This window comes from Bombina bombina, chromosome 1, assembly GCF_027579735.1.
Source record: "Bombina bombina isolate aBomBom1 chromosome 1, aBomBom1.pri, whole genome shotgun sequence".
Taxonomy (NCBI): domain Eukaryota; kingdom Metazoa; phylum Chordata; class Amphibia; order Anura; family Bombinatoridae; genus Bombina; species Bombina bombina.
Genome location: NC_069499.1, coordinates 368411624 through 368436829, shown reverse-complemented (window position 1 = coordinate 368436829; position 25206 = coordinate 368411624).

The window sequence follows — 25206 nt, the reverse complement described above, 5'->3', positions numbered from 1 at the left end:
ATGCATAAAGTGCAAATTTACGCAATTAAACAACGATAAAAAGGCGAATCGCTCATAGCAGCCATGTTGATTATGGAAAATTCGCAGTTTTAACAATCTTGGTAGATGACCTCGCAAAGAGTACATGTGCAAAATTGCGTTTTATTGCACTTAGCGGTTTCAGAGAAGAAGATGTTTAAAGATTTTCGCACATTTCAAAATGGCAGCTAGATCATGTGACCAAATCACTTGTCTTGAACAAACTTTATTCTAGGTCAGTACAGCAGTGTACACAGCAAGTTTCACAACTGTAACATAAGCGGTTCCAGAGAAGAAGATTTTCAAGCGTTTGTCAAAATTTGTCGCAAAAAACAATATGGCTGCTAGATCACATGACCTATGAGATTTATATTACATAGGATTATGCACAGCATAGATCTCTAGCACTGTGCCAAGTTTCATGAGTTTTTGAGTTATGCTGTTGTTATTATAAGCATTTGAAAAAAACGGCGGAAAAATAATAATAATAATAATAATAATAATAATAATAATAAAAATAATAATAATAATAATCTGAGCAAAAACAATAGGTGTCCAGCACTATAGTGCTTGGCCACCTAAATATAGCTGCAAGCAGCGATAGAGGTGGCCATGCGCATCGACTTTGCAATGGCATACAAGCAGCTAAGTCACAATATAAAGCTTTATAGAAATTTTTTAAATTCTTACATTAGCAGTTGGAAAAAAAACACATTTTTGAAAATGTTGCGTTTTTCAAGATGGCTGCCCTGCCATATGACCAATACATTTATCACGATCAGATGTAACTCTAGGTCACAAGATAATGTTTTACAGCAAATTTCACAGCTTTAACATAAGCGGTTGCAAAGAAAACACATTTTTGAAATATTTGCGTAAACTAATATGGCTGCCACAGCTTGTGACCAATTCCTTTAACATGAACAACTGTGATTTTAGGTCACAATATAAGGTTACTTAGCTAGTTTCACAGTTCTAACATAAGCGGTTGCAGAGAAAATAGATTTTCGAAATTTTTGCGCAAAACAAAATGGCAGCCAGATCATATGATATACAGCCTCCATATTATGCACAATAATTGTCACCATAGATGTCAATACACATGGCAAAAATAAAGCATTTTTGTAAAACGGTTTTTGTTTTATTATTAATTTAAAAATATCGTTAAGCGTTTTTGAACAATTCAAAATGGCTGCCAAACCACATGACCTACCTATCAACTTCTCTTGAACAAATCTGAATGTTAGTCATAAGATAACTCTATAAACAAAATTTCAAGTCTGTGCCATAAGCGGTTTCGGAGAAGAAGATTTTTGTAGTTTTTAAAAACAGCGCATACGAAACAAAATGGCCGCCAAGCTATGCATTGTATGGCTTTCAAATTGCACATACTAATGCTCACTATAGACCTCTACAATTTGCAGAAGTTTTATGAAAATTTGCAAATGTTTTATTTCACGAAGGCGACTGCGCAGTGCAAATTTTTACTGCAATATTGCCTTTAGGGGTCATGACTATGTGTACTCATGTGTCTGCTACACTGTAATATAGTTAAATAGTGTAAACATAATGTATAAAGTGCAAATTTACGCAATTAAACAGCGATAAAAAGGCGAATGGCTCATAGCAGCCATGTTGATTATGGAAAATTTGCAGTTTGAACAAACTTGGTAGAGGACCTTGCAAGGAGCACATGTGCAAAATTACGCTTCATTGCACTTAGCGGTTGCAGAGAAGAAGATGTTTAAAGATTTTCGCAAATTTCAAAATGGCAGCTAGATCATGTGACTAAATCACTTCTCTTGAACAAACTTTATTCTAGGTCAGTACAGCAGTACACCCAGCAAGTTTAACAGCTGTAACATAAGCGGTTCTGGAGAAGAAGATTCTCAAGCGGTTGTCGAAATATGTCGTAAAAAGCAATATGGCTGCTAGATCACATGACCTATAAGATTTATGTTGCACAGGATTATGCACAGCATAGATCTCTAGCATTGTGTCAAGTTTCATGAGTTTTTGAGTTATGCTGTTGTTATTATCAGCATTTGAAAAAAACGGCGGAAAAATAATTTTAATAATACAAGCAATAACAAATAATAATATAGCTGCAAGCAGCAATAGAGGTGGCCAAGCGCATTGCTTATGCAATGGCACACAAGCAGCTAAGTCACAATATATATCTATAAAGCAAGTTTTTGCAGTTCTAAGTTAAACAGTTGGAAAGAAAACACATTTTTGAAATTATTGCATTTTTAAAGATGGCTGCCACACTATATGGTCAATACTTTAAGCATGAACAGATGTTACTCTAGGTCACATTATATGGTTATACAGCAAATTTCAAAGCTTTAACATAAGCGGTTGCAAAGAAACCACATTTTCAAAGTTTTTGCGTTATTCAAAATGGCGGCCATACCATGTGACCAATACTTTCAACATGAACAGATGTAGCTGTATGTCACAATATAAGGTTATACATAAAGTTTCACAGTTCTAACATAAGTGGTTGCAGAGAAAATAGATTTTCAAAATTTTCGCAAAAAACTAAATGGCTGCCAGAATATATGATATACAGTCTCCATATTATGCACACTAGTTGTCACCATAGATGTCAATAAGCATGGCAAAAATAAAGCAATTTGGTAAAACGGTTTTTGTTTTATTATTAATTTAAAAATATCGTTAGGCATTTTTGAACAATTCAAAATGGCTGCCAAACCACATGACCTATCAACTTCTCTTGAACAAATCTGAATGTTAGTCATAAGATAACTCTATAAACAAAATTTCAAGTCTGTGCCATAAGCAGTTTCGGAGAAGAAGATTTTTGTAGTTTTTAAAAACAGCGCATTCGAAACAAAATGGCCGCCAAGCTATGCAATGTATGGCTTTCAAATTGCACATACTAATGCTCACTATAGACCTCTACAATTTGCAGAAGTTTCATGAAAATTTGCAAATGTTTTATTTCACGAAGGCGACTGCGCAGTGCGAATTTTACCTGCAATATTGCCTTTAGGTGGCATGACTATGTGTAATCATGTGTCTGCTGCACTGTAATATAGTTAAATAGTGTAAATATAATGCATAAAGTGCAAATTTACGCAATTAAACAGCGATAAAAAGGCGAATCGCTCATAGCAGCCATGTTGATTATGGAAAATTTGCAGTTTTAACAATCTTGGTAGATGACCTTGCAAAGAGTATATGTGCAAAATTGCGCTTCATTGCACTTAGCGGTTTCAGAGAAGAAGATGTTTAAAGATTTTCGCAGATTTCAAAATGGCAGCTAAATCATGTGACCAAATCACATCTCTTGAACAAACTTTATTGTAGGTCAGTACAGCAGTATACACAGCAAGTTTCACAACTGTAACATAAGCGGTTCCAGAGAAGAAGATTTTCAAGCGTTTGTCAAAATTTGTCGCAAAAAACAATATGGCTGCTAGATCACATGACCTATGAGATTTATATTGCATAGGATTATGTACAGCATAGATCTCTAGCACTGTGCCAAGTTTCATGAGTTTTTGAGTTATGCTGTTGTTATTATAAGCATTTGAAAAAAACGGCGGAAAAATAATAATAATAATAATAATAATAATAATAAAAATAATAATAATAATAATAATAATAATAATAATAATAATCTGAGCAAAAACAATAGGTGTCCAGCACTATAGTGCTTGGCCACCTAAATATAGCTGCAAGCAGCGATAGAGGTGGCCATGCGCATCGACATTGCAATGGCATACAAGCAGCTAAGTCACAATATAGAGCTTTATAGAGGTTTTTACAATTCTAACATTAGCAGTTGGAAAGAAAACACATTTTCAAAATTTTTGCGTTTTTCAAGATGGCTGCCCCACCATATGACCAATTCTTTCATCACGATCAGATGTAACTCTAGGTGACAATATATGGTTATATAGCAAATTTCACAGCTTTAACATAAGCGGTTGAAAAGAAAACACATTTTCGAAATTTTCGCGTAAACCAATATGGCTGCCACAGCTTGGGACCAATTCCTTCAACATGAACAACTGTGACTCTAGGTCACAATATAAAGTTATACAGCAAGTTTCACAGTTCTAACATAAGCAGTTGCAGAGAAAATAGATTTTCGAAATATTCGCATAAAACAAAATGGCTGCCAGATCATATGATATTCAGCATCCATATTATGCACAATAATTGTCACCATAGATCTCAATAAACATGGCAAAAATAAAGCATTTTTGTAAAATGGTTTTTGTTTTATTATTAATTTAAAAATATCGTTAAGCGTTTTTGAACAATTCAAAATGGCTGCCAAACCACATGACCTATCAACTTCTCTTGAACAAATCTGAATGTTAGTCATAAGATAAATCTGTAAACAAAATTTCAAGTCTGTGCCATAAGCGGTTTCGGAGAAGAAGATTTTTGTAGTTTTTAAAAAACGCGCATACGAAACAAAATTGCCGCCAAGCTATGCATTGTATGGCTTTCAAATTGCACATACTAATGCTCACTATAGACCTCTACAATTTGCAGAAGTTTTATGAAAATTTGCAAATGTTTTATTTCACGAAGGCGACTGCGCAGTGCGAATTTTTACTGCAATATTGCCTTTAGGGGTCATGACTATGTGTACTCATATGTCTGCTACACTGTAATATAGTTAAATAGTGTAAACATAATGCATAAAGTGCAAATTTACGCAATTAAACAGCGATAAAAAGGCGAATGGCTCATAGCAGCCATGTTGATTATGGAAAATTCGCAGTTTGAACAAACTTGGTAGAGGACCTTGCAAGGAGCACATGTGCAAAATTGCGCTTTATTGCACTTCGCGGTTGCAGAGAAGAAGATGTTTAAAGATTTTCGCACAATTCAAAATGGCAGCTAGGTCATGTGACTAAATCACTTCTCTTGAACAAACTTTATTATAGGTCAGTACAGCAGTACACACAGCAAGTTTTACAGCTGTAACATAAGCGGTTCTGGAGAAGAAGATTTTCAAGCGGTTGTTGAAATTTGTCGCAAAAAGCAATATGGCTGCTAGATCACATGACCTATGAGATTTATTTTGCATAGGATTATGCACAGCATAGATCTTTAGCATAGTGCCAAGTTTCATGAGTTTTAGAGTTATGCTGTTGTTTTTATAAGCATTTGAATAAGTGGCGGAATAATAATAATAATAAATATAGCTGCAAGCAGCGATAGAGGTGGCCATGCGCATCGACATTGCAATGGCATACAAGCAGCGAAGTCACAATATAAAGCTTTATAGAAGTTTTTATCATTCTAACATTAGCAGTTGGAAAGAAAACACATTTTCGAAATGTTTGCGTTTTTCAAGATGGCTGCCATACCATATGACCAATGCTTTCATGACGATCAGATGTAACTATGTGACAATATATGGTTATACAGCAAATTTCACAGCTTTAACATAACTGGTTGGAAAGAAAACACATTTTCAAAATTTTCGCGTAAACCAATATGGCTGCCACAGCTTGTGACCAATTCCTTCAACATGAACAACTGTGACTCTAGGTCACAATATAAGGTTATACAGCAAGTTTCACAGTTCTAACATAAGCAGTTGCAGAGAAAATAGATTTTCGAAATATTCGCATAAAACAAAATGGCTGCCAGATCATATGATATTCAGCCTCCATATTATGCACAATAATTGTCACCATAGATCTCAATAAACATAGCAAAAATAAAGCATTTTTGTAAAATGGTTTTTGTTTTATTATTAATTTAAAAATATCGTTAAGAGTTTTTGAACAATTCAAAATGGCTGCCAAACCATATGACCTATCAACTTCTCTTGAACAAATCTGAATGTTAGTCATAAGATAACTCTGTAAACAAAATTTCAAGTGTGTGCCTTAAGCGGTTTCGGAGAAGAAGATTTTTGTAGTTTTTTAAAAATGCGCATACGAAACAAAATGGCTGCCAAGCTATGCATTGTATGGCTTTCAAATTGCACATACTAATGCTCACTATAGACCTCTACAATTTGCAGAAGTTTTATGAAAATTTGCAAATGTTTTATTTCACGAAGGCGACTGCGCAGTGCGGATTTTTACTGCAATATTGCCTTTAGGGATCATGACTATGTGTACTCATGTGTCTGCTACACTGTAATATAGTCAAAAAGTGTAAACATAATGCATAAAGTGCAAATTTACGCAATTAAACAGCGATAAAAAGGCGAATGGCTCATAGCAGCCATGCTGATTACGGAAAATTCGCAGTTTGAACAAACTTGGTAGAGGACCTTGCAAGGAGCACATGTGCAAAATTGCGCTTCATTGCACTTCGCGGTTGCAGAGAAGAAGATGTTTAAAGATTTTCGCACAATTCAAAATGGCAGCTAGGTCATGTGACTAAATCACTTCTCTTGAACAAACTTTATTCTAGGTCAGTATAGCAGTGCACACAGCAAGTTTTACAGCTGTAACATAAGCGATTCTGGAGAAGAAGATTTTCAAGCAGTTGTCGAAATTTGTCGCAAAAAGCAATATGGCTGCTAGATCACATGACCTATGAGATTTATGTTGCACAGGATTATGCACAGCATAGTTCTTTAGCATTGTGCTAAGTTTCATGAGTTTTAGAGTTATGCTGTTGCTTTTATAAGCATTTGAATAAGTGGCGGAATAATAATAATAATAAATATAGCTGCAAGCAGCAATAGAGGTGGCCAGCGCATTATTTTTGCAATGCCATATAAGTAGTTATGTCACAAAATAAAGCTATATAACAACTGTTTACAGTTCTAACATAAGCATTTGGAAAATAAACACATTTTCGAAATGTTTGCGTTTTTTAAAATGGCTGCCACACCATATGACCTATACTTTCAATATGAACAAATTTAACTCTAGGTGACAATATATGGTTATACAGCAAATTTCACAGTTTTAACATAAGCGGTTGGAAAGAAAACACAGTTTCAAAATTTTTGCGTAAACCAATATGGCTGCCACAGCTTGTGACTAATTCCTTCAACATGAACAACTGTGACTCTAGGTTACAATATAAGACTGTACAGCAAATTTCACAGTTCTTACATAAGCGGTTGCAGAGAAAATAGACTTTCGAAATTTTCGCGTAAACCAAGATGGCTGCCCGATTGTAAGATATACAGCCTCTATATTATGCACAATAGTGCTCACTATAGATGTCAATAAACATGGCAAAAATAAAGCATTTTTGTAAAACGGTTTTTGTTTTATTATGAATTTAAATATATCGTTAAGCAATTTTGAACAATTCAAAATGGCTGTCAAACCACATGACGTATCAACTTCTCTTGAACAAATCTGAATGTTAGTCATAAGATAACTCTATAAACAAAATTTCAAGTCTGTCCCATAAGCGGTTTCGGAGAAGAAGATTTTTATAGTTTTTAAAAATGGCGCATACGAAACAAACTAGCCGCCAAGCTATGCAATGTATGGCTTTCAAATTGCACATACTAATGCTCACTATAGACCTCTACAATTTGCAGAAGTTTCATGAAAATTTGCAAATGTTTTATTTCACGAAGGCGACTGCGCAATGCGAATTTTAACTGCAATATTGTCTTTAAGGGTTATGACTATGTGTAATCATGTGTCTATCACACTGTAATATTGTTAAATATTGTAAAACTAATGTATAAAGTGCAAAATTACGCAATTAAATGGCGATAGAAAGGTTAATGTCTCACAGCAGTCATGTTGATTATGGAAAAATCGCAAGTTTAACAATGTTGGTAGAGGACCTTGCAACGAGCATACGTGCAAAATTGCGCTTTATTGCACTAAGCAGTTTAAGAGAAGAAGAAGTTTAAATATTTTCGCAAAATGGAAGATGGTTGCTACATCATGTGACTAAATCACTTCTGTGGAGCAATGGAAAATCTAGGTCATAGCATCACTAAGCACAGCAAGTTTCAAAGTTGCAACATAAGCAGTTCCAGAGCTAAAGATTATTAAGCAGTTCTCGAAATTTGTCGCAAAAAACAAAATGGCTGCGTAACCTTATGACCTATGAGTTCAATATTGCATGATATGTAGCATTGCAATAGGCTGTACCAGCATACCTGATTTCAAGAGTTTAGCATAAGTAATTTGTGTTTTGTGAGCAATTGACTCAAAAGAGGAAGTATTGAATTACAAATAATTACGATAAACATAAAACCGATATTGCTGCCGCATCATGTGACTGATTCTCTCCTACTGAGCAATTGTGAATCTAGGTAACAATATAAGACTATACAGCAAATTTCACAGTTCTTACATAAGCGGTTGCAGAGAAAATAGACTTTCGAAATTTTCGCGTAAACCAAGATGGCTGCCCGATCGTAAGATATACAGCCTCCATATTACGCACAATAGTGCTCACTATAGATGTCAATAAACATGGCAAAAATAAAGCATTTTTGTAAAACGGTTTTTGTTTTATTATGAATTTAAATATATAGTTAAGCAATTTTGAACAATTCAAAATGGCTGCCAAACCACATGACGTATCAACTTCTCTTGAACAAATCTGAATGTTAGTCATAAGATAACTCTATAAACAAAATTTCAAGTCTGTCCCATAAGCGGTTTCGGAGAAGAAGATTTTTATAGTTTTTAAAAATGGCGTATACGAAACAAAATGGCCGCCAAGCTATGCAATGTATGGCTTTCAAATTGCACATACTAATGCTCACTATAGACCTCTACAATTTGCAGAAGTTTCATGAAAATTTGCAAATGTTTTATTTCACGAAGGCGATTGCGCAATGCGAATTTTAACTGCAATATTGTCTTTAAGGGTTATGACTATGTGTAATCATGTGTCTATTACACTGTAATATTGTTAAATATTGTAAAACTAATGCATAAAGTGCAAAATTACGCAATTAAATGGCGATAAAAAGGTTAATGTCTCACAGCAGCCATGTTGATAATGGAAAAATCGCAGTTTGAACAAACTTGGTAGAGGACCTTGCAAGGAGCATATGTGCAAAATTGCGCGTCATTGCACTAAGCGATTTAGGAGAAGAAGATGTTTGAATATTTTCGCAAAATGCAAGATGGCTGCCACATCATGTGACCTAGGCACTTCTCTTGAGCAATAGCAATTTCAGGTCATAGTAGCACTAAGCAGAGCGAGTTTCAAAGTTGTAACATAAGCAGTTCCAGAGCTAAAGATTTTTAAGCGTTTGTCGAAATTTGTCGCAAAAAGCAATATGGCTGCCAGAGCATGTGACCTATGAGTTCAATTTTGCATGAGATGTAGCACAGCAATAGGCTGTACCAGCATACCTGATTTTAACCCCTTAATGACCGAGGACGTGCAGGGTACGTCCTCAAAAAAAAGGCAGTTAATGCCTGAGAACGTACCCTGCACGTCCTCGGTTTGGAAAGCAGCTGGAAGCGATCCTGCTCGCTTCCAGCTGCTTTCCGGTTATTGCAGTGATGCCTCGATATCGAGGCATCCTGCAATAACCATTTGTAGCCATCCGGTGCAGAGAGAGCCACTCTGTGGCCCTCTCTGCACCGGACATTAACGGCTACCTTCGTTGGTGGGTGGGAGCCGGTGTGGGAGGTGGGTGGCGGCCATCGATGGCCTTTGTGATGCGGAGGGGGGCGGGATCGGGGGCGGGGACGACCGGGGGGGACGCGCACGGACGCGCGCGCGTGCACGGGGAGGCCGGGCGGGCGCGTGCACGGGGAGGGAGCGGGTGGGAACCACTACGCTACAGAAAATGTTTTTGTTAGAAGTGGGGATCAAAGGGGTTAATATGGTTTTTTTTAGTGATCGGTTTGGCTGGTGGGGTATTGGACTGTGGGGGGGAAGCTACACTACAGAAACAAATAGTAAAACATAAAAAAAACAACATTTTTATTTGAAAACTGGGTACTGGCAGACAGCTGCCAGTACCCAAGATGGCCCCAATAAGGCAGAGGGGGAGGGTTAGGGAGCTATTTTGGGGGGATCAGGGAGGTTGGGGGCTAAGGGGGGACCCTACATAGCAGCATATGTAAATATGCTTAAAAAAAAAATATATATTTTTTTTTTATACCTTTTATTTTAGTACTGGCAGACTTTCTGCCAGTACTTAAGATGGCGGGGACAATTGTGGGGTGGGGGAGGGAAGAGTGCTGTTTGGGAGGGATCAGGGGGTGGGATGTGTCAGGTGGGAGTCTGATCTCTACACTAAAGCTAAAATTAACCCTGCAAGCTCCCTACAAACTACCTAATTAACCCCTTCACTGCTGGCCATAATACACATGTGATGCGCAGCAGCATTTAGCGGCCTTATAATTACCAAAAAGCAACGCCAAAGCCATATATGTCTGCTATTTATGAACAAAGGGGATCCCAGAGAAGCATTTAAAACCATTTGTGCCATAATTGCACAAGCTGTTTGTAAATAATTTTAGTGAAAAACCTAAAGTTTGAAAAAGTGAACAATTTTTTTTTATTTGATTGCTTTTGGCGGTGAAATGGTGGCATGAAATATACCAAAATGGGCCTAGATCAATACTTGGGGTTGTCTACTACACTACACTAGAGCTAAAATTAACCCTAGAAGCTCCCTACATGCTCCCTAATTAACCCATTCACTGCTGGGCATAATACACGGTTGGTGCGCAGTGGCATTTAGCAGCCTTCTAATTACCAAAAAGCAAAGCCAAAGCCATATATGTCTGCTATTTATGAACAAAGGGGATCCCAGAGAAGCATTTACAACCATTTATTCCATAATTTCATGAGTTGTTTGTAAATAATTTCAGTGAGAAACCTAAAGTTTGTGAAAAAATTTGTGAAAAAGTAAAATAATTTTTTTATTTGATCGCATTCGGCGGTGAAATGGTGCCATGAAATATACCAAAATGGGCCTAGATCAATACTTTGGGATGTCTTCTAAAAAAAAATATATACATGTCAATGGATATTCAGAGATTCCTGAAAGATATTAGTGTCCCAATGTAACTAGCGCTAATTTTGAAAAAAAGTGGTTTGGAAATGGCAAAGTGCTACTTGTACTTATAGCCCTATAACTTGCAAAAAAAGTAAAGAACATGTAAACATTGGGTATTTCTAAACTCAGGACAAAATTTAGAAACTATTTAGCATGGGTGTTTTTTGGTGGTTGTAGATGTGTAACAGATTTTGGGGGTCAAAGTTAGAAAAAGTGTGTTTTTTTCCATTTTTTCCTCATATTTTATAATATTTTTTATAGTAAATTATAAGATATGATGAAAATAATGGTATATTTTGAAAGTCCATTTAATGGCGAGAAAAACGGTATATAATATGTGTGGGTACAGTAAACGAGTAAGAGGAAAATTACAGCTAAACGCAAACACCACAAAAATGTAAAAATAGCCTTGGTCCCAAACGGACAGAAAATGGAAAAGTGCTGTGGTCATTAAGGGGTTAAGAGCTTTGCAAAAACAGTTAAGCAGTTATGGGCAATTGAATACAAAGCTTGGCGGAATAAAAAGAATAATAATAATAATAATAATAATCCGAACAATAACAATAGGTTGTCCTGCAACTTTGTTGCTGGCCACCTAATAAAAAAAATAATAATCCTGACAATAACAATAGGTTGTCCTGCAACTTCGTTGCATGGCCACCTAATAATAAAAAAATAATAATAATCTTGACAATAACAATAGGTTGTCCTGCAACTTCGTTGCATGGCCACCTAATTATGGTCTTAATGTTGCAGCAAAACTAATATTATTGCATTTTTTTAAAAATATTTTTATGGCGCAATATAAATTAGTTAGTGACGGTGAATTTGTATCCTTGTCTACAAGGTGTCATCCTTGTCTATAGAGCATCATACTTGTCTACAGGGTGTAATACTTGTCTACAGGGTGTCATACTTGTCTAGAGTGTGTCATTCTTGTCTACAGGGTGTACCATTTCACACGTAGTATGTGAGAGAGGGCTATTGTCCGAGAGGAGAGGGATCACATCTTTAAATATTTAATGATACTCTGAAGCCCTAATCCTCTTACAAAGAGAGGCGATGTGGATTTTCGACCTTGGAACTATGACTCCCAGGGGACTTAACGTGAACCTGGACTGGCACTGCTGTTTATAACGTATACAGCAATATTTAAATATGGTGGAATTGTCTAAATGATATGTATATATATGTGGGTGCTGGCCCCGCTTGCGGATTCTGTATGATCTTTGCCTTCTTATGATCCTACATAGATTTTGATTATGACTGTAATCGTGTATATGTTAGGTAAAGGTTTAAATATACTCTGGATGAGGTGGATCTCTTTCACCCTATTTATATCTTCACTAGTGATGTCACAAACCTAAAAATTTGCGTTCGCAAACGGCGGACGCGAACTTCCGCAAGTGTTTGCAAACAGGCGAACCGGGCGAACCGCCATAGACTTCAATAGGCAGGTGAATTTTAAAGCCCACAGGAACTCTTTCTGGCCACAATAGTGATGGAAAAGTTGTTTCAAGGGTACTAACACCTGGACTGTGGCATGCCGGAGGGGGATAAATGGCAAAACTCCCATGGAAAATTACATAGTTGATGAAGAGTCTGTTTTTAAGCCATAAAGGGCATAAATCACCTAACATTGCTAAATTGTTTGGAATAACGTGCTTTAAAACATCAGGTATGATGTTGTATCGATAGCTAGTGTAAGGGTTACGCCCGCTTCACAGTGACAGACCAAACTCCCCATTTAAAGGGACAGTCTACACCAGAATTTTTATTGTTTTAAAAGATAGATAATGCCTTTATTATCCATTTCCCAGTTTTGCATAACTAACACATTTATAATAATATACTTTTAACCTCTGTGATTATCTTGTATCTAAGCCTCTGCAAACTGCCTCTTTTTTCAGTTCTTTTGACAGACTTGCAGTCTAGCCAATCAGTGCCTGCTCCCAGATAACTTCTCGTGCATGAGCACAGTGCTATCTATATGAAATACGTGAACTAACACTCTCTAGTGGTGAAAAACTGTTAAAATGCAATCTGAAAAAGGTGGGCTTCAAGGTCTAAGAAATTAGCATATGAACCTCCTAGGTTAAGCTTTCAACTAAGAATACCAAGAGAACAAAGCAAAATTGTTGATAAAAGTAAATTGGAAAATTGTTTAAAATTACATGCTCTATTTGAATCATGAAAGTTTATTTTGGCCTAGACTGTCCCTTTAACGCACCGCAAACAACCACAAACAGTCCATTTGCACAACCGCAAACTCCCAATTTGCACAAGGTTGGATACCAAGCTAGCCATGTCCCGTTCTTTTTCCTCACTGATGTCATTGAAGGTCTCTTCCTCTACCCAGCCATGTACAACACCAAGGGTCCCCGAAAGGTGACTACAAGCCCCCTGGGATGCCTGCTGTGTTTGGTCTTCCACCTCCTCAAATCCACCTTCCTCCTCTGACTCCTCTTCTTCCGACTCCTCTCTCTGCGTTATTATAAGGTGTGTTAAGTAGTACTATTCCTATCAGTGTAATCCCTGTTAGGTCACCTATCAGGGGACGTGTATATGGCATGGATTTTAGGAACTGGGAGATGGAAAAAGATGCTTGGTCGGTCCTCCTACTTCAAATTTTGTGGCACTGCGCATGCAATCTACTGTGCCACCAGATATGAGTGGTGTGTTAAGTAGTACTATTCTGATCAGTTTAATCCCTGTTACGTCCCTTATCAGGGGACGTGTATATGGCATGGATATGTATATGGCATGGCCGAAACACAAGTGGCTGTCAGATAACAGTCCGGCCACAAGATAGATAGATTTGATAGATAGATAGATAGATTTGTTAGATAGATCAATAAATGCAATAGATACATTTGATAGATATGATAGATAGATAGATAGATTTGATAGATAAATAGATAGATTTGATAGATAGATCATTTCCAAGACAGAAAATTACAAGATGTGCAGTCTGGGACCCATGGTAAGGTTCCCAGAGGCAGTTGCAGTGCCCGAGGCTCTGATTAGAACATAGCTCTCTGGAACGTATCTGCCCTCGGCCGAAATCGGAACATTCTTAAGCTTTCTGTCTGTTGGCCAAATGTCCGTCTGCCAAATGTCTGTCTGCTAAATGTCCGTCTGCCAAATGTCCTTCTGCATTTTGTCAGAGTACTGCGTGCAATCTACTGTGCCACCAGATATAAGTGGTGTGTTAAGTAGTACTATTCTGATCAGTTTAATCCCTGTTACGTCCCCTATCAGGGGACGTGTATATGGCATGGATTTTAGGAACCGGGAAATGGAAAAAGATGCTTGGTCGGTCCTCCGACTTCAAATTTGGGGCACTGCGCATGCAATCTACTGTGCCACCAGATAGGAGTGGTGTGTTAAGTAGTACTATTCTGATCCATTTAATCCCTGTTACGTCCCCTATCAGGGGACGTGTATATGGCATGGATATGTATATGGCACGGCTGAAACACAAGTGGCTGTCAGATAACTGTCGGGCCACAAGATAGATAGATTTGAAAGATAGATAGATAGATACATAGATTAGATAGATAGATCACTAGATGCAATAGATACATTTGATAGATATGATAGATTTCATAGATAAATAGATAGATTTTATAGATAGATAATTTCCCAGACAGAGAATTACAAGACGTGCGGTCTGGACCCATGGTAAGGTTCCCAGAGGCAGATGGAAAAAGATGCTTGGTCGGTCCTCCTACTTCAAATTTGGGGCACTGCGCGTGCAATCTACTGTGCCACTAGATATGAGTGGTGTGTTAAGTAGTACTATTCTGATCAGTTTAATCCCTGTTACGTCCCCTATCAGGGGACGTGTATATGGCATGGATTTTAGGAACCGGGATATGGAAAAAGATGCTTGGTCGGTCCTCCTACTTCAAATTTAGAGGCACTGCGCGTGCAATCCACTGTGCCACCAGATATGAGTGGTGTGGTTTTTGAAGCCACAGTGCAGCACCAGAGGCCAGAAAAATTTTGCATGTACACATGCCTGCAAAATTAGGTATTGTTGCAACCGCTGCTGTAGCAGCGGCCAGAAAAATTTATGTTTGTTTCCCAGGAAGAAAGTGCCCTAAAACATTGCGGCTTGAACCCTAGTTGGTGGCGGATAAGTCACGCAAGTCATCCGGCATTCGAAGATAAAATACAGCAGCGTGTGGACCATTTTAGCCCAAGGCAGCTCATCTCATCAGGCCTTTTTTACTCGAATGTATCGCCCAATGTCAGTCCCTTTAGGATCCATCCCTCATTCATCTTAATAAAGGTGAAGTAATCTAGACTTTCTCTTGTTAAGTGTATTCAGTCCACGGGTCATCCATTACTTATGGGATTATATCTCCTTCCCAACAGGAAGTTGCAAGAGGATCACCCAAGCAGAGCTGCTATATAGCTCCTCCCCTCACACGTCATATCCAGTCATTCTCTTGCAACTCAACTAGATAGGTCGTTGTGAGAGGTCTGTGGTGTTTTTATACTTACTTTATTTCTTCAATTAAAAGTTTGTTATTTTAAATGGCACCGGAGTGTGCTGTTTGTTCTCAGGCAGTATTTAGAAGAAGAATCTGCCTGCGTTTTCTATGATCTTAGCAGAAGTAACTAAGATCCACTGGCTGTTCTCGCACATTCTGAGGAGTGGGGTAACTTTCAGAAAGGGAATAGCATGCGGGGAATCCTGCAAACGAGGTATGTGCAGTAAATTATTTTTCTAAGGAATGGAATTGACTAAGAAAATACTGCTGATACCGATGTAATGTAAGTACAGCCTTAAATGCAGCAGCGACTGGTATCAGGCTGATGAATGTATGTACAATAAGTAATTTTCTAAGGAATGGAATTTGACTAAGAAAATACTGTTAATACCGAAGTATTGTATAAGCCTTAACTGCAGTATAAGCGACTGGTAGCAGGCTTATTAATAACACTATCTATTTAAAGTGTATGTTTAAAACGTTTACTGGCATGTTATTCGTTTTTTGTGAGGTACTTTGGTGATAAATCTTTTGGGGCATGAAATTTTCCACATGGCTGTTGTTTATTTCTATATAGAAACGATTAACTGAGGTTTCCCACTGTTGTAATAGGAGTGGGAGGAGCCTATTTTAGCGCTTTTTTGCGCAGTAAAAATTCAGTTTCAGTCTTCCTGCTTCTTCCTCCTTGATCCAGGACGTCTCTAGAGAGCTCAGGGGTCTTCAAAAGTCATTTTGAGGGAGGTAATCAGTCACAGCAGACCTGTGACAGTGTGTTTGACTGTGATAAAAAACGTTAATTGTTAAATTAATTATCCGTTTTTGGGTATTAAGGGGTTAATCATCCATTTGCTAGTGGGTGCAATACTTTTCTAACTTAATACATTTACTGTGAAGATTTGGTTGCTATAACTGATTTGGTTCATTGTTATTTCAACTGTGACGTTTTTTTTTTTGTGCTTCTTAAAGGCGCAGTAGCGTTTTTTATATTGCTTGTAAATTTACTTGAAAGGTTTTTTCCAAGCTTGCTAGTCTCATTGCGAGTCTGTTTAAACATGTCTGACACAGATGAATCTGTTTGTTCACTATGTTTGAAGGCCAATGTGGAGCCCCACAGAAATATGTGTACTAAATGTATTGATGTCACTTTGAATAAAGGTCAATCTATATCTGTAAAGAAATTATCACCAGACAACGAGGGGGAAGTTATGCCGACTAACTCTCCTCACGTGTCAGTACCTTCGCCTCCCGCTCAGGGGGCGCGTGATATTGTGGCGCCAAGTGCATCAGAGAGGCCCATACAAATCACTTTACAAGACATGGCTGCTGTTATGACAGAGGTATTATCTAAATTGCCTGAATTAAGAGGCAAGCGCGATAGCTCTGGGTTAAGGACAGAGCGCGCTGATGATGTGAGAGCCATGTCTGATACTGCGTCACAATTTGCAGAACATGAGGATGGAGAGCTTCATTCTGTGGGTGACGGATCTGATCCAGGGAGACCGGATTCAGAGATTTCTAATTTTAAATTTAAGCTTGAGAACCTCCGCGTATTGCTAGGGGAGGTATTAGCGGCTCTGAATGATTGTAACACGGTTGCAATTCCAGAGAAAGTATGTAGGTTGGATAGATACTTTGCGGTACCGGTGTGTACTGACGTTTTTCCTATACCTAAAAGGCTTACAGTAATTATTAGCAAGGAGTGGGCTAGACCCGGTGTGCCCTTTTCCCCACCTCCGATGTTTAGAAAAATGTTCCCGATAGACGCCACCACACGAGACTTATGGCAGACGGTCCCTAAGGTGGAGGGAGCAGTTTCTAATTTAGCTAAGCGTACCACTATCCCGGTGGAGGATAGTTGTGCTTTTTCGGATCCAATGGATAAATAATTAGAAGGTTACCTTAAGAAAATGTTTGTTCAACAAGGTTTTATCTTACAGCCCCTTGCATGCATTGCGCCTGTCACTGCGGCTGCGGCATTCTGGTTTGAGTCTCTGGAAGAGGCCATTCGCACAGCTCCATTGGATGAGATTATGGCCAAGCTTAAAGCACTTAAGCTAGCTAATGCATTTGTTTCTGATGCCGTTGTACATTTAACCAAACTAACAGCTAAGAACTCTGGATTCGCCATCCAGGCGCGCAGAGCGCTATGGCTTAAATCCTGGTCAGCTGACGTGACTTCTAAATCTAAATTGCTTAATATTCCTTTCAAAGGGCAGACCTTATTCGGGCCCGGCTTGAAAGAAATTATTGCTGACATTACTGGGGGTAAGGGTCATACTCTTCCTCAGGACAGGGCCAAGTCAAAGGCCAAACAGTCTAATTTTCGTGCCTTTCATAATTTCAAGGCAGGAGAAGCATCAACTTCCTCCGCTCCAAAACAGGAAGGACCTGTTGCTCGTTACAGACAGGGCTGGAAAACTAACCAGTCCTGGAACAAGGGCAAGCAGGCCAGAAAGCCTTCTTCTGCCCCTAAGACAGCATGAAGAGAGGGCCCCCTATCTGGAAACGGATCTAGTGGGGGGCAGACTATCTCTCTTCGCCCAGGCTTGGGCAAGAGATGTCCAGGATCCCTGGGCGTTGGAGATCATATCTCAGGGATATCTTCTGGACTTCAAAGCATCTCCTCCACAAGGGAGATTTCATCTTTCAAGGTTATCAGCAAACCAAATAAAGAAAGAGGCAAGACCTCTTAGTATTGGGGGTGATCCACCCAGTTCCACGGACGGAACAAGGGCAAGGGTTTTACTCGAATCTGTTTGTGGTTCCCAAGAAAGAGGGAACCTTCAGACCAATTTTGGACCTAAAAATCTTAAACAAATTCCTAAGAGTTCCATCATTCAAAATGGAAACTATTCGAACCATTCTACCCATGATCCAAGAGGGTCAATACATGATCACGGTAGACTTAAAGGATGCCTACCTTCATATACCGATTCACAAAGATCATTATCGGTACCTAAGATTTGCCTTTCTAGACAGGCATTACCAGTTTGTAGCTCTTCCCTTCGGGTTGGCTACGGCCCCGAGAATCTTTACAAAGGTTCTGGGCTCACTTCTGGCGGTTCTAAGACCGCGAGGCATAGCGGTGGCTCCGTATCTAGACGACATCCTGATACAGGCGTCAAGCTTTCAAATGGCCAAGTCTCATACAGAGATAGTTCTGGCATTTCTGAGGTCGCATGGGTGGAAGGTGAACGTGGAAAAGAGTTCTCTATCACCACTCACAAGAGTCTCCTTCCTAGGGACTCTTATAGATTCTGTAGAGATGAAAATTTACCTGATGGAGTCCAGGTTATCAAAACTTATAAATGCTTGCAGTGTCCTTCATTCCATTCCACGCCCGTCAGTGGCTCAGTGCATGGAAGTAATCGGCTTAATGGTAGCGGCAATGGACATAGTGCCCTTTGCGCGTCTGCATCTCAGACCGCTGCAATTATGCATGCTAAGTCAGTGGAATGGGGATTACTCAGATTTGTCCCCTCTACTAAATCTGGATCAAGAGACCAGAGATTCTCTTCTCTGGTGGCTTTCTCGTGTCCATCTGTCCAAGGGTATGACCTTTCGCAGGCCAGATTGGACGATTGTAACAACAGATGCCAGCCTTCTAGGTTGGGGCGCAGTCTGGAACTCCCTGAAGGCTCAGGGATCGTGGACTCAGGAGGAGAAACTCCTCCCAATAAATATTCTAGAGTTAAGAGCAATATTCAATGCTCTTCTAGCTTGGCCTCAGTTAGCAACACTGAGGTTCATCAGATTTCAGTCGGACAACATCACGACTGTGGCTTACATCAACCATCAAGGGGGAACCAGGAGTTCCGTAGCGATGTTAGAAGTCTCAAGGATAATTCGCTGGGCAGAGTCTCACTCTTGCCACCTGTCAGCGATCCACATCCCAGGCGTAGAGAACTGGGAGGCGGATTTTCTAAGTCGTCAGACTTTTCATCCAGGGGAGTGGGAACTCCATCCGGAGGTGTTTACTCAACTGGTCCATCGCTGGGGCAAACCAGAACTGGATCTCATGGCGTTTCGCCAGAACGCCAAGCTTCCTTGTTACGGATCCAGGTCCAGGGACCCGGGAGCGGTGCTGATAGATGCTCTGACAGCCCCTTGGGTCTTCAACATGGCTTATGTGTTTCCACCATTCCCGATGCTTCCTCGACTGATTGCCAGGATCAAACAGGAAAGAGCATCAGTGATTCTGATAGCTCCTGCGTGGCCATGCAGGACCTGGTATGCAGACCTAGTGGACATGTCGTCCTGTCCACCATGGTCTCTGCCTCTTAGACAGGACCTTCTAATTCAGGGTCCTTTCAATCATCCAAATCAAATTTCTCTGAGACTGACTGCATGGAGATTGAACGCTTGATTCTATCAAAGCGTGACTTCTCGGAGTCGGTTATTGATACCTTAATACAGGCTCGGAAACCTGTTACCAGAAAAAATTACCATAAGATATGGCATAAATATTTATACTAGTGCGAATCCAAGAGTTACTCATGGAGTAAGGTTAGGATTCCTAGGATATTGTCTTTTCTACAAGAGGGTTTAGAAAAGGGCTTATCTGCTAGTTCGTTAAAGGGACAGATTTCTGCTCTGTCTATTCTTCTACACAAACGTCTGGCAGAAGTTCCAGACGTTCAGGCTTTTTGTCAGGCTTTGGCTAGGATTAGGCCTGTGTTTAAGACTGTTGCTCCGCCGTGGAGTTTAAACTTAGTTCTTAAAGTTCTTCAAGGTGTTCCGTTTGAACCCCTTCATTCCATTGATATTAAGCTGTTATCTTGGAAAGTTCTGTTTTTGATGGCTATATCCTCGGCTCGAAGAGTCTCTGAGTTATCTGCCTTACATTGTGATTCTCCTTATCTGATTTTCCATTCAGACAAGGTAGTTCTGCGTACTAAACCTGGGTTCTTACCTAAGGTAGTTTCTAACAGGAATATCAATCAAGAGATTGTTGTTCCATCACTGTGTCCTAACCCTTCTTCAAAGAAGGAACGACTCTTGCATAATCTGGACGTAGTCCATGCCCTGAAGTTCTATTTGCAGGCAACTAAAGATTTTCGTCAAACTTCTTCCCTGTTTGTAGTTTACTCTGGACAGAGGAGAGGTCAAAAAGCTTCGGCTACCTCTCTCTCCTTTTGGCTTCGTAGCATAATACGCTTAGCCTATGAGACTGCTGGACAGCAGCCTCCTGAAAAAGTTACAGCTCATTCCACTAGAGCTGTGGCTTCCACCTGGGCCTTTAAGAATGAGGCCTCTGTTGAACAGATTTGCAAGGCTGCAACTTGGTCTTCACTTCACACTTTTTCAAAATTTTACAAATTTGACACTTTTGCTTCTTCGGAGGCTGTTTTTGGGAGAAAGGTTCTACAGGCAGTGGTTCCTTCCGTTTAAAGTTCCTGCCTTGTCCCTCCCATCATCCGTGTACTTTAGCTTTGGTATTGGTATCCCATAAGTAATGGATGACCCGTGGACTGAATACACTTAACAAGAGAAAACATAATTTATGCTTACCTGATAAATTTATTTATCTTGTAGTGTATTCAGTCCATGGCCCGCCCTGTCTTTTAAGGCAGATCTAAATTTTTAATTCAAACTACAGTCACCACTGCACCCTATGGTTTCTCCTTTCTTGTCTTGTTTCGGTCGAATGACTGGATATGACATGTGAGGGGAGGAGCTATATAGCAGCTCTGCTTGGGTGATCCTCTTGCAACTTCCTGTTGGGAAGGAGATATAATCCCATAAGTAATGGATGACCCGTGGACTGAATACACTACAAGAGAAATAAATTTATCAGGTAAGCATAAATTATGTTTTTTTGACCTAGGCGACTTCTCTTGTCAGTGACATTACCTCCTGCTGCACTGAAGGTCCTTTCTGACAGGACACTTGAAGCGGGGCAGGCCAGAAGTTCTATCGTAAATTGGGATAGCTCAGGCCACAGGTCAAGCCTGCACACCCAGTAGTCAAGGGGTTCATCACTCCTCAAAGTGTCGAAATCTGCAGTTAAGGCGAGGTAGTCTGCTACCTCTCGGTCGAGTCGTGCTCTGAGGGTGGACCACGAAGGGCTGTGGCGATGCATAGGACTTAAAAAGCTCTGCATGTCCTCCATCAAAAACACATCTGTAAATAGTCCTGTCCTTGCCGGCGTGGTCGTGGGAGTCGGAGGATTACTTTCACCTCTTCCCCTGTTAGATTCCCGTTGTGCTGTGACATCACCCTTATACGCTGTGTAAAGCATACTTATTAATTTATTTTGGAACTGCTGCATCCTTTCCGACTTGCGTTAATTCTGTAACATTTCAGGCACTTTATGCTTATACCGGGGGTCTAGTAGCGTGGACACCCAGTACAGGTCGTTCTCCTTCAGCTTTTTTATACGAAGGTCCCTCAACAGGCACAACAGCATGAAAGACCCCATTTGCACAAGGTTGGATGCCGAGCTACTCATGTCCCATTCCTCGTCCTCAGTGATCTCACTGAAGGTATCTTCTTCCCCCCAGCCATGTACAACACCACAGGTACCATATAGGTGACAACGAGCACCCTGGGATGCCCAGGAAGAAAACAAATGGTATGATGTCACTGATGGTGCCTTCGGTGCGACTGACTAGGTTTGTCACCTCCTCAAAAGGACGCATGAGCCTACAGGCATTGCGCATGAGCCTCCAGTAACGTGGCAAAAAAAATCACAGCTCCACAGAGGCTGTCCTAGCACCCTGGTAATACAAATACTCGTTAACGGCTTTTTCTTGTTGGAGCAGGCGGTCGAACATTAGGAGTGTTGAATTCAAACGTGTCGGGCTGTCGCAAATCAAGCGCCTCACTGGCATGTTGTTTCGCTGCTGGATATCTGAAAAGTGCGCCATGGCCGTGTAGGAACACCTCAAATGGCCACACACCTTCCTGGCCTGTTTCAGGACGTCCTGTAAGCCTGGGTACTTATGCACAAAGCGTTGTACGATCAGATTACACACATGTGCCATGCACGGCACATGTGTCAACTTGCCCAATTTTAATGCCGCCACCAAATTACTTCTGTTGTCAGAAACCACTTTGCCGATCTCCAGTTGGTGCGGAGTCAGCCACTGATTCACCTGTGCATTCAGGGCGGACAGGAGTGCTGGTCCGGTGTGACTCTCTGCTTTCAAGCAAGTCAACCCCAAGACGGTGTGACACTGCCATATCCAGGATGTGGAATAGTACCTGGGGAGCTGGGGGGATGTCGTTGATGTGGAGCAAGAGGCAGCAGCAGAAGAGGACTCAGACGAGGAGGTTATGGAAGAGGATGGAGTAGGAGGAGTAGAGGAGGTGGTAGCAGGCCTGCCTGCAAGTCGTGGCAGTGTCACCAACTCTGCAGAGCCACGCATTCCATGGTTGCAAGCCATCAGCAGGTTTACCCAATGCACAGTGTAGGTGATATACCTGCCCTGACCATGCTTTGAAGACCAGGTATCAGTGGTCATATGGACCCTTGCCCCAACACTGTGTGCCAGACATGTCATTACTTCCTTTCGCACAATTGAGTACAGGTTGTGGATTGCCTTTTGTGAAAAGAAATTTCGTCCAGGTACCTTCCACTGCGGTGTCCCAATAGCTACAAATTTTTGGAACACCTCAGACTACACCAGCTTGGGGGCTAAGAGTTCAGACAAGCCAGCTGTCAGACGCCGGGCAAGGGGGTGACTTTGTGACATTGGCTTCTTACGCTCAAACATGACCTTGACAGACACCTGACTGCGGGCCAATGAGCAGGAAATGCTCAGGAAGAGAGACAGAGTGGCGGATGGTTGAGAGGGGGAAAGGAGGACAGCAGTGGTTGACGTGGCTGAAGATGATGGACCAGGAGGAGGATGGCAGCTTTGAGTTTGTGTGCTGCTTGTACTAATGTGTTGATCCCATAGGCGTTTGTGATGTGCGATCATGTGCCTTCGAAAAGCAGTTGTACCTAGGTGGGTGTTGGACTTCCCACGACTCAGTTTCTTTTGGCACAGGTTGCAAATGGCATCGCTGTTGTCAGATTCAGACCCACCAAAAAAATGCCACACTGCTGAGCACTGGGATGACGGCATTCTGGTGGTGGCAACAGCATGCGTTGATTGGCGTGCTGTCTGGCTGACCCCAGGTGCCGATGCATGCTGTCTGACTGTGCCACTAGCTCCTTGTGAAGACCTCCCCCTGCTTCCAACTCGTCTCCTCCTCCTCCTCCTCTCTGTCTCCCCATCTAAACTTTCCGCCTGTTCTTCTTCTCTTCTAGCGGGCACCCACATGACATCCACGGACGCATCGTCATCATCAACCGCTTCACTTGCATCTGACAAATCAACAAAGGAAGCAACAGCGGGTACAACATCATCATCATCACACCGTACATCCATGTCTGTAATGCTGCCTGACTGAGACATATCACTGTTATCTACATCCTCTGTCAATGATGGTTGTGCATCACTCATTTCTTCCAACTGATGTGTAAATAACTCCTCTGACAGATCAAGTGAAGTGGCTGTGGTGCTAGTGTTGGTGGTGGCAGCAGGCGGGCGAGTGGTAACTTGAGAGGTGCCCAAAGATAAGCTGGAGGAGGATGGTGCATCAAGGTTCGGAGCGGAAGCTACAGAAGATTGTGTGTCCTGTGTTAAAAAGTCAACTATGTCCTCAGAACTTTTTGAGTTCATGGTACGTGGCCTCTGAACACTGGGCATTATTCTAGGGCCAAAGGGAATCACAGCACCACGATGGCACCTGCGGGGGGGCCTGCCTCTGCCTGTCATTTTTTTTTAAATGTACACTTACACTACTAATAAACAAGATATGAGTGGTGCCACTGGGCAAGTGGGCACAGTATACGCTGTGAGCCTGACACAAAAAAGCAGACTGATGTTTCACAGTCCAAAAAGTTTAATTTTTTTGAAATTTACACTTACACTACTTTTAAACAAGATATGAGTGGTGGCACTGGGCAAGTGGGCACAGTATACGCTGTGAGCCTGACACAAAAAAGCAGACTGATGTTTCACAGTCCAAAAAGTTTTTTTTTGTTTTAAATGTACATTTACACTACTATTAAACAAGATATGAGTGGTGGCACTGGGCAAGTGGGCACAGTATACGCTGTGAGCGTGACACAAAAAAGCAGACTGATGTTTCACAGTCCAAAAAGTTTTATTTTTTTTAAATGTACACTTACACTACTATTAAACAAGATAGGAGTGGTGGCACTGGGCAAGTGGGCACAGTATATGAACTGAGCCTGACACAAAAAAGCAGACTGATGTTTCACAGTCCAAAAAGTTTTTGTTTTTTTTAAATGTACACTTACACTACCATTAAACAAGATAGGAGTGGTGGCACTGGGCAATTGGGCACAGTATACGCTGTGAGCCTGGCACACACGCTGGCAGGCAGGCAACTGAAATTAGATTACACAAGCAGACTGATGTTTCACAGTCAAAAAAGTTTTTTTTTTTAAATTTACACTACTGGGGGGCGGAGCCTGGCCGCAAGGAATATGGCTGCTTATCTGAAGAGCTCCAGAGCCCAACGACGGATAGCCGATAAATATGGGCTAAAATATACTCAAAAACATCTCACAAATTGATGTAGCATCTAGGGGTAAACCCCCTCCACCCAGACCTCATAACATATTGTGCAGGGAAGTACGCACTAGACACTGCAAGCAGCATCAACAAATGGCGTCACAAGGACTACACCAAGCAGCCG